Source organism: Grus americana, chromosome 10 (assembly GCF_028858705.1).
Source record: "Grus americana isolate bGruAme1 chromosome 10, bGruAme1.mat, whole genome shotgun sequence".
NCBI lineage: Eukaryota > Metazoa > Chordata > Aves > Gruiformes > Gruidae > Grus > Grus americana.
Window position 1 is genome coordinate 13,386,757 of NC_072861.1, and position 9,461 is coordinate 13,396,217.

The 9,461-nt window shown below is 50.0% G+C and overlaps 1 non-coding gene across 1 annotated transcript; it reads left to right on the plus strand.

Moving 5' to 3' along the window:
• The first annotated feature begins 7,611 nt into the window (after nt 1-7,611).
• Nucleotides 7,612-7,742, plus strand: LOC129211050 (small Cajal body-specific RNA 15). Its single transcript, XR_008578750.1, has one exon. It is a non-coding gene; the product is annotated as a small Cajal body-specific RNA 15 (non-coding RNA).
• Nucleotides 7,743-9,461: the final 1,719 nt, after the last annotated feature.

The window sequence follows — 9,461 nt, forward strand, 5'->3', positions numbered from 1 at the left end:
ACGATGAAGGAGAGGTCCTTTATGCACCTCTGGGGTTTTAATCTTAAAGCTATGTGTTTTAAAATTGAGTAAGGTTCAGCAATTCAGCAATTAAATGACCCATTCAGAATGACTGGCTCTATTTTCCATGCTGCATATTTTCAATCAGGTAATACTGCTGCTAAACCTGGGTATCACTTTCGTTGCTTCCAGGCGAATATGAACTATTATGATCTGGTAAAAAATTGTTGGCTCCTCAGCAAATTGCCCTAAATGAGTATCTTGGTCCCTTCCAGGAATAGGTATAAAATTGCGTATTCTTCCAAAAGGATAAACCAGACAGTTGTTGTGCACAGCTACATTGCCACAGGTCTGAAGATGGTTTTCATATTACGATCTTCCCAATGGCTATATAAAAATTAAAAATCACCTAAAATGGAATGCCTTGGGTTTGGTTGCAGTGCTTTTTCCTGTGGCTGTCTTTGCTTGTCTCAGTGGAGACATCGTTGATAATGACACTTAAGAACATGTGTCATGAACGTGAAGGAAGTGGAGCAATGACAAAGCCATTCCTACATAGAAGAAAGGATAATAAAATTAAATATCTATTAATCTGTTACAGGATGCTCAGAAACAGCCCAGGGAAACTGTAGCCAGTTGTGCCCTTCTGTGAGACCAGAAGGGTTTGAGTCATGACTGTGCGTGGAACACTCTGAAATGAAGTCTCAGAGCTATTCACAAGCTTCAAAACAAATAATCTCTCTGCTGATGTGTGACATCATGCCTCCAGGGTACAGTGGTCCCAGGGGTGGTCATTAAATGATAGCAGGATGGATTGCATTTCATCCCAACATGATGTTTGGATGCAGAAAATGAGCTTTTAAATTACTGCTGTGTCCCTGTGCAGCCTGTACTGCTGGTTCAGAACAAAGGGGATGTCCAGGTGCTTCAGCTATTTTTTGTTCTGCTGAAGCTGTGGCTCTGTGGGCAAAGGACTTCTGTGTTGTAACTCCACTGAATGCTTTCTCTTGGTGCCTGCTTTGCATGTTACTACAGCAAAGTGTCTCATATTTTCCTTTTTTTCCCCTTGTTTAACATCTTTAAGAATCTCCTCCCATACTTCCCACGCAAACCTCAGTGAACTTAGCTTTGCAAACCCTGCAACACTATGTGTTAGCATCCTCTTTAACAAGCGAGGCAGCTGAGTTGGAAAGGCCGGAGGACCCAGAGCCACTAAGTAAAATGGGTTTGAGGCTTCTAAACACCTTTGAAGTCCTGGACATTCAAGCCCCGCCTGTGATTTAACAGTAAGTCTTTGTCAAGCCAGGAAATAGTCTTTGCGTCTTCTGATGTTCTACTTTTTCCCTCTCAGCTTCTCTGTCTTCCATTTTTATTCTGATCCTATTTGCTCGGAGTCCTTCCCTTAACTTCCACTGGCTTTGTATCTCCCTCAAACACACAGCCGTAAGGCTGGGAATAAATCCTGCCTTTCACATGGGCTCTTGCTGCTCACAACAACTTTTACCGCATGAAAATCTTCTTTTTCTGATTCAAATTAAAGTAAGCCTGTAAAAATACCCTATAATGGCTGACAGCCTTACACCGGTATCCACAGACAGAAGAATACAAACATAGTTAACTAAAACAGCTCGCGAGCACTGCATTGCTCCTGCGTGAAGTGTGAACACGTATTTCATATTGTACTCCCACATGCAAACTGAAGTTCAGGAGCATTTGCAGGCACCTCTGCCTTTGAGGTTATGTTAACAAAGACAAGCAGCTGTGGGCACTTGTTGAAATTTGAATCTCTCTTTTCTCGGTTTGCTTGCTCCCCCCCTCGAGTAGCAAGAGTCATTGCTAGAGCTAAAACTAATCTTGGTTCAGCCCATAATAATTAATAGAAGTTACTTCATCCTTTAATCACGTATGTTTCTCTTGAGGTAGTGAAATAGCACAGTAATGAACACAGGTTTAGAGAGGAAGTGAAAAAGGTGGTTGCCTGGTTTTGAAATGAAAGGGGGAATTTAGCCAGTGAGTAATTATTCAAGTGAGAAGTTGGTCCTGTCTGACTTCAATATTCCAAAGTGGTATTTGATGTAAATCCTTCCCCAGAGTTCATTACATGAGCTCTTAGCTCAACCTGAGCACGCTGAGCGCCAAGTTCCGTGTGCAGCACATTTTATAACCAACTAGAATGACGTCATCCTGGTGATCCTGCAGCTCCCTAGTTCCTTGGGAGGAGGTACGGCTTTGTCTTCAGCCTAAAGATGAAATGAAATATGTTTGATGAGATTTCCCTTGGTATTTGCAGTGTGGAATGTGTGAGGAATATTGCTTTGCACCTCCAGCAAGAACTGTCCCTTTTTGCCTAAAAAAAAAAAAAAAGTTACGTTGCTGTAATATTTTTTTCCTTACAGAAAATGAAATTTTTCCTTCACAGCTCCCTCAGTGCTTTGCAAGATGACCCACAGAGCCCTTCTGCAGGTGAGTAAAACAAGTTGCAGGGAAGCACAGTGGCTTGTCGGTGTCCACCCTAGGAGAAACCATGGCCCAGACCCGGGGGCCGCAGGGCTGCTGCTGTGGGCTCTGGCCTGAACCACGCTGACTTTCAAACAAAGTACGAAAAGCAATTTAGAAAGCGGGTTCTTTCATAATGGTTTGTCACTGCCACTTTACAGAGATGCTGGTCAGAGCTCCTGCGAAGCCAGAAATCTGTCCTCCCCCACCACTTTGTCCTGACCTCGTGGGAGTGCCGAGTGCCATCGGCGTGTGCACATGGAGTCCCAGCGCCTGTCCCCAGCAGTGGGTGGTGCCAGCTATTTCAGACGCTGGTTACCGTAAGTAAGACACACTGCAATGATATAGCATGAATATAAGTGCTAAGAAACGGGCAAGATGCCCAGCCACCCCACTGAGGCTGGGCTGGGAACGGCATGCATAACATCAGGCACGGCTTTGGGGGATAGTTAGGGAGAAAGACTCCAGTTGCCTGAATGGATAGTTCTCAGGACATCATGAGAGCAGAATGAAATTCTCCTCACTGTACAACCAAGCCCTAAAAGTGAGCAGCCTCTCCCAGCCCCTGGAAATCCACACTGGCAGACTCAGTGCAAATATGCTGTCCCCTGTTATGACAAATCTCTGACAAGCCAAGGTCAGAAAGTATAAAGTTTTAGCTGCTCTATAATGCCAGGAACAAAAAAAAAAGAAAAAAGCCTTGTTTAAAAATAAGCTGTTTTAAATAAACAAGTGTTCTTTGAACCACATCAGAGTACATACCTAACAATATTAAGTAAATTATCAGTGACATGTTTAAGTCTGGCTCAGTATGTATTAGCAAAGTGGTATTTGTGCTGCTTTTGTTGTAAGAAGAGTCAATAGTATGTCTAGAAGGTCCGAAAAAAGGCACTTTTGGGGGTTTTTTCCCACTTAGCATCCCACAGAGGAACACCTGCCCACCAGTAGCCCCACCTCAGGACTTTCAAATAAAAACAACCTTCCCAATGCACTGATTTTGGTGAAATTATACTTCACTTTTATTGGCTTAGTTCAGTTCAGAATCTGCCTCTTAGGTGTTACTTTTTACCCACAGGTCCACCTCTTAGATCATGCTGGCTTTCTGAAGAAAGTCTGCCCCCAGACTGGTTACAACTATGTGGTCCCGTTATTATAGTCTGTACCTGAAATGCCATGGGGCCATGGCCGAACAAAGTTCAGACCTGTTCCCACCTCTTCTGGTCAGCTGCTCCCTGAGCGTAGATTTTCTTCAGTTTGCTGCTGGTGCTGTAAGCGCAGAGCCCCCCTGCACAGGCTCTTCACAGCTTCCCAACTGAGCTGACCCAGGGGCAGCCAAGACACATGAGCAACATGCTGAGGGACCAAGAGGGCACCACACAGCCTAAAAGCTGATGGTTGCTTTTCCGTGTGCAGCAAAAGTAAAAAGTACTATCAATTTCTAATTTAAACAGATCTTTGTATATGTATTTGTATTTTTGTCTATCCTTTGACCTGTCAGCTTATTTAACTCTTTTAAGAGCCAAATATTAACTAATGCACAGACAGAGGAATGCAAAGCAAGAGCACAGGTTCTAACAGTGATTCTGAAATTGAAATTCTCTGCTAGGAATAAAGGTTTTCTTTTACATCTGATGGGCTGTGAGTAAGTCAGACTGCTTCTTAAGTGTCCTTTCCTGGATGTCAACACAAGTGATCTCTTAAGGTGTGCTCAGAAATTTTGGGCTTAATAAATCGTCGCTCTAGACCATGTGCTTCTATGTATGGGAAGCAACATGACTTTCTTCTCCCTGCCTTAGTGGGGTGCTGGAGAGGAGGAGAGGTCGTGCTCTGTGGGACCGGAGGGGGAAAACTGTAGTTGATAAATCAGGCTTGAGCTACCCCAAAGTCAGGCCATTGAAGTCATGGTGAGGCTCTGCAGGCAAAAATGACAGTGAGGCTTTTATCTGTGTGCCACGGCATCACAGGTCGATACTATGACTTCTTTCTCTTCTTTAAAGCTTTCATGTCAGAGGAATCAAAGCCCCCTACCTCCCCTTCCCAAACTGCCTCCAGTTAATAATAGCAAGAACAGTAGTTAGCCCAGGTTTGAAAAAGGCTTTGATGAGGTATTGCTCTTTGATAAGCCATTTCAAGGGCAGGAGGCAGAGTGTTTACTTTGCTTGGAAGAGGAGTCTGATGAGCAATTTGCTTTTCTTTTGCTAAGGCCAAGCAGAGCTTTGTTACCTGCAGAACACAGAGGCTGCAGAGGTGGTTTACAGCTACTGCTCTTTACCTCTGGCTATTTCTTTGCCTTGTGCAAGAATAAAAGTTATGAATGAAGCCCCCCCAGCCTGTCCCTACCTGACAGCTGCCTCTGCCCTGAGCCTTAGCAATGAGGAGAGAGCGAGCTGCAGCTTGATGAATAGCTAAGCCCTCCTAACGATGCGCTGCACTCAAAAGGGGCAAACACACGCACATAAGGCTTCGGGTTGGGCTGGCCAGCCCAACTGGTGGTGGGCCAACCTGTAAGACATGAAACGATTTAGTCTGAGGTTACTGAAGCTCTCCCAAAGCCTAGGCCTGTACTAAACACACTGGGTGCTTTCCTGGCAGCAGGAAAAGCCACGCCAAAGGAATGAAGGCAAGCAGGGCTGCTGCTGACTCTTGCTACAGGAAAGCTTTACAAACTCAGGTAATAAATGGCGAGGCTATTCGGTGTTCATTTCATCAAGCGTTTTATTACACAGGCTGTGACTCTCACTGCACAGGCACAATAAATAGGTTTACTCTAGCAGCCCAGCTACAGTTTTCAGGTCAGCATGGGAGTAGGACAGGGCAGGAGATGTTGGGGTGGCCCCAGGCATTTCCTGACCATGTGCTTTCCAACACTGTAGGTGAACATGAGGAATTTTGTTTAGAGATTGAGAGAAAACTTGAGTGTATCCAACTGGCTGTGAAATACCTCGAATAGAGGGGCCCTACACACTACTTTGGGCCCAGCCCAGCCTGCACGGCGGGTGTCCGCGCAGGCAGATTTGGGAGCCGTGTACCACCCGCCCCAGGGCTGAGATCAGTTAGCAGCTTCCAGTCCTGCTGGTGGAAACCTGGCAGCTGCTGCGAGCTGGCGGCTCTCGTTCAGCCATGCTAGAGCAGTGCCCGCATCAGGGCCCAGGGGAAAGGAAATCACCCCCCGACCCAGTAGCAGGGTCTTGTTCACGTGCTTAAATATGCAGGATCAAGCACTTGTTATTGGAAGGAAAGGAGACGGACAAGCCCAGCAGGTGTTGCACAAGGCGGTGGTGTTTGGGAGAGGGCTGCTAGAAGCAGCAAGGAGCCAGACAGAGCTACAGCTGGAAAAACCCTTCCGCTTCCCAGCCGGCGGCCAGGCAGGGTACAGGGCCAGTGGACTCGGGCCTGGCCAGCTGCCCCTCGGGCTGACGTTGCCCTTCCAACGCGGGCGCAGTCCCGGCGACTCCCGCCGACCTCCAGGCACCTCCGCAGCCGCCATTTCCCCCGGGACAGGCGGCAGGAGGGCTCGCGGCCGCCACGCTCCCCCGCCCAACGCGTGACCAGCAGCCGGCGGGGCCCGCGCCGGGACGGAGCTCCCACCCAGCGTAAAACACGCGTCGGCTCCCCCCGCCTGAGGTTGCCGTCTGCGGCACGCCCTGGGCCACGCCGGCGGAGGGAAGGCAGCGCCCGCCCGGCGGAAAAGTCATGTTTATTCAAGCAAAGAAAGAGCCGGCCCCGCCCGGCGGTAAGTGTTCGCCCGCCTACCCGCCGCGGCGCTGGGCGGCCTCTCCTGGCGGGGCGGGGGCTCGGCTGGGCACGGCTCGGCTCGGCTCGCAGGAAATGGCAGCGGCACGAGGTGAGGCGGGTGGGGATCCCTCATGGCGGTGGGGGAGTGCCTGCGCCCCTGCTCCGGCGCAGCGTCTCCTCCGCCCTGCCTGCGGCGGGTGTACGCGGCCGGGGGAGGGAGGGCGGCGGCGTAGCGGAGCGGAGCGGAGCTCGCCCTGGGCCCGCCATGCGGCGCTCGGCACCGGCCTAGTGTGAGGGCTGGGGGTTTCCCTTCGCTCCGCTCGCGGGTCACGTAAAGGCCCCGCGGAGCGGCCCGGGGAGGGTAAGCTGCCCTTGGAGCCGGGGCGGGCCTCGGTGCTTTCCCGCCAGAGCGAGTCCCCTGTGCGGTGGGCGCCCTGCGAGGCCCGGCCTCCCTCCCCGCTCCCGGAGGGGGAGCCGCCCGCGGTGCCGCCGGCCTGCGCCTGTCTTCACTACTCGTGTATCGCCTTACAGGATTTGCCGCCGTGATGTGCATCTCGCGTGGAAATCCCCGCGGCCGTTGTCGTGCCGGGGCTGGTGAAGAGGCGCCTCTGCCCGCAGCCCTTTCCCCAGGGCGGCAGGTAAGCGCCGCCCGTTCCCTTGCGCTGCCCGCCGGGCCCAGCAGCCTGCGGGCACGACCTGGCTTGGGGCAGCGCCCGCAGCAGCGTGGCCGGCCCTGCGAGAGGAGCGGCTGCCGCTGGCTTTGCGGTTATGAAGTGGCTTGATACCCTGCTCTTCGCTGCTGCAGCCTTTCTGCTGCTGTGCTTAAGCCACAGCTTTGCGTCTGCAGAAAAACACTTTTATTCAGCTCCAGCTGTGCCCAAACTCCCTTTTGGCAGAGATGGAAGCCCCTTACGGCCATCTTATGGAGCAGTTTGTGGCCTCGGTATTGCTTGCATATGTAGAGCTGAAAACGTAGGCCTGCTTGGAAAAAGCTTAAGTTGAGGCCAGGATAGCCGAGTCCCAGTATATACTCACAATTGAGCACACCAGCATAGATGCAATGGAGAGAAAATTTAACAAAAAGTCAGCGGTGTGTCTGGGCTGTCCCAGGGCTGTGCAGTGAGTCAGTGGAGTCCAGGTACTGAGTGGAACGGGAAGCAGAGCCTCGACTTTGCGTGGTCGCTGGCTTTGCTGTGCATTGCTAATGAGTAATACTGGTTACTGTTGGAAAACAGAAGTGGGCAGTTACAAAGGTAGAGCCGAGTTTGAGGGCAGGAATAGGGAATTGCCTTCCAGGCTGGGTCGTCAGGCTCTGCAGTCTCCTGTAGGAGGGCACAGTCAGTTCCTGAGACTTCCCAGGAGTTTCTTACAGAGATTCATCTGGAGGACTAAGAAAGTGGAGCCAGTGACACTATACTGACTCCACTGATACTATCCTCCTAAATTACATGGTGGAAGAACAAGGCCTGCCTGTGAGATAAAGTCAGGGCCTACTTCATCTACCTACAAGGTTTTAATGGCAATCAGAGGGAGCAAGTTAAAAGGTGTTTCTGTAGAAAATGGCAGGTGTGTTTGGTTTGAATGTTGCATTTGTTCTTTTGACATTCTCTCACCCGTGTGTTTTTTTGCTCACAGGCCCATGGGTTCCTTTGTTCCCGCTCCAGGACTGGGTGAGGAGGGATGCTGGATGTGCTGAAGGGTTATGGTAACCAGCTTGGAAACCGTAACTGTGTGTTTAGCCACAGACCGTTTGGGTAAACCTGTCTGATAACCAGTGCAGCCTTGTGAATGAGCTTCATGGGATGCCCTCCAGTGGCAACAACGTGTACCGATATTTTAAATGGAGAGGAAACAGAAAAGAACTGGAAAATTGATCCTTTTTGCCCAGCCTAAAGGGGTCTGAGGGTACCTCCTTCTAAGCCCAGGGGCCTTTGGGCAGCCCTGGCAAGGTCCCCAGTTAGCTGCTGGGTGAGGCCTGGCTGGGGTGTCCCATCCTTGGGCAGTCCTCCTGCTGCAAGCTGTGCAGGGATGCACAGATCGCTGCTGCAAATCAGAGCAGCCTGTGGGGTCCAGGTGGCTGACACCAGAGCTTTAGGCATGAGCTCCTGTCCTTCACAGATGATGAATTTTGCTGCTTGCCAGTAAATGCACAGAGTGAAAAGGAACAGGAAGAAAAATGCCAACAGGTACCAGGAAAAATGCATCTTGCAGCACGTAACTCACTGTCAGAGACAGGGACAGCTCGTTTGTAACTGGCTGTTGTCCTTTCACATGACCTAGTTCAGCTGTGAGCCAGAGTTCCTGTAGACAGGCCAGAGATGAGAACTGGTTTTACCTCATCTGAGACACAATGCAAAGAACTAACTCTGATTGACAGCTCAACACAGTTCTCAAAGATGAGTGGCGTACCCAGGATTCCAGATAAACCGAATACGCTTGGTGTTTGTTCTGGCGTACTCTGCTGGACCCATTAATGCCCTTCAGCTTCAGTAGGAGACTCCCCTTTTCCTGTCAAATACACCTTCCAGTTCTGTACAGGGTTTGGCCCTTACAGTCTTACAGAAGTACTGCACTTCTTCCGGTCTGGTGGACTTCTGCAGAAAGATGAGGTTGATGTGAACTTCCAGCCTGGGTGCTGTACTGGTCTGATCAATAGACCCCGTAGTGGAAGTGGTGGCCTCCCTGTAAAGCAGTTACATAAAGGTAATTCACAGTGACGGCTGGCTTTAAAAAATTCAGGTTGTTCATGCCTTTTCCTTTGCTGCATAAATATTTAAGTGACAGGGTTGGCATTCCTAAGGGAGGAAATGCTTGGGTTATTGCTGACAGATGAAGCTTTTATTAAACAGAAACATGCAAACTCATTCCCATATTGTTTTTAACCTAGTAGCCAATTATTGCTTATTTGTTCTTTTTTTCGGATAGTTCTGTTGCTGCCTTAACTGTCCTGTACCATGCCTGGCGATGACCGCTGAGTCGTATTCTGCTGAGCAGGCTGCTCTGTGCTCAGCCATCAGGCCTGCATTCTCCAACGGAGTCATCAAGTAGCAACGTAGTGGCGGAGCTGTTTGGTACCCATAGAGTCCCACTCCAAGGGTGCCCGAGCACCTCGCATTTGGCTCAGAAAAATCTGTCCTTGCTGCAGTCCTGCGGGACTCCCAGGGCAGTTCACCAGTTGAAAACTAGTTTGGATTGGGTTCTTGTACTGTCTGAGATGAACAGCTAATCCT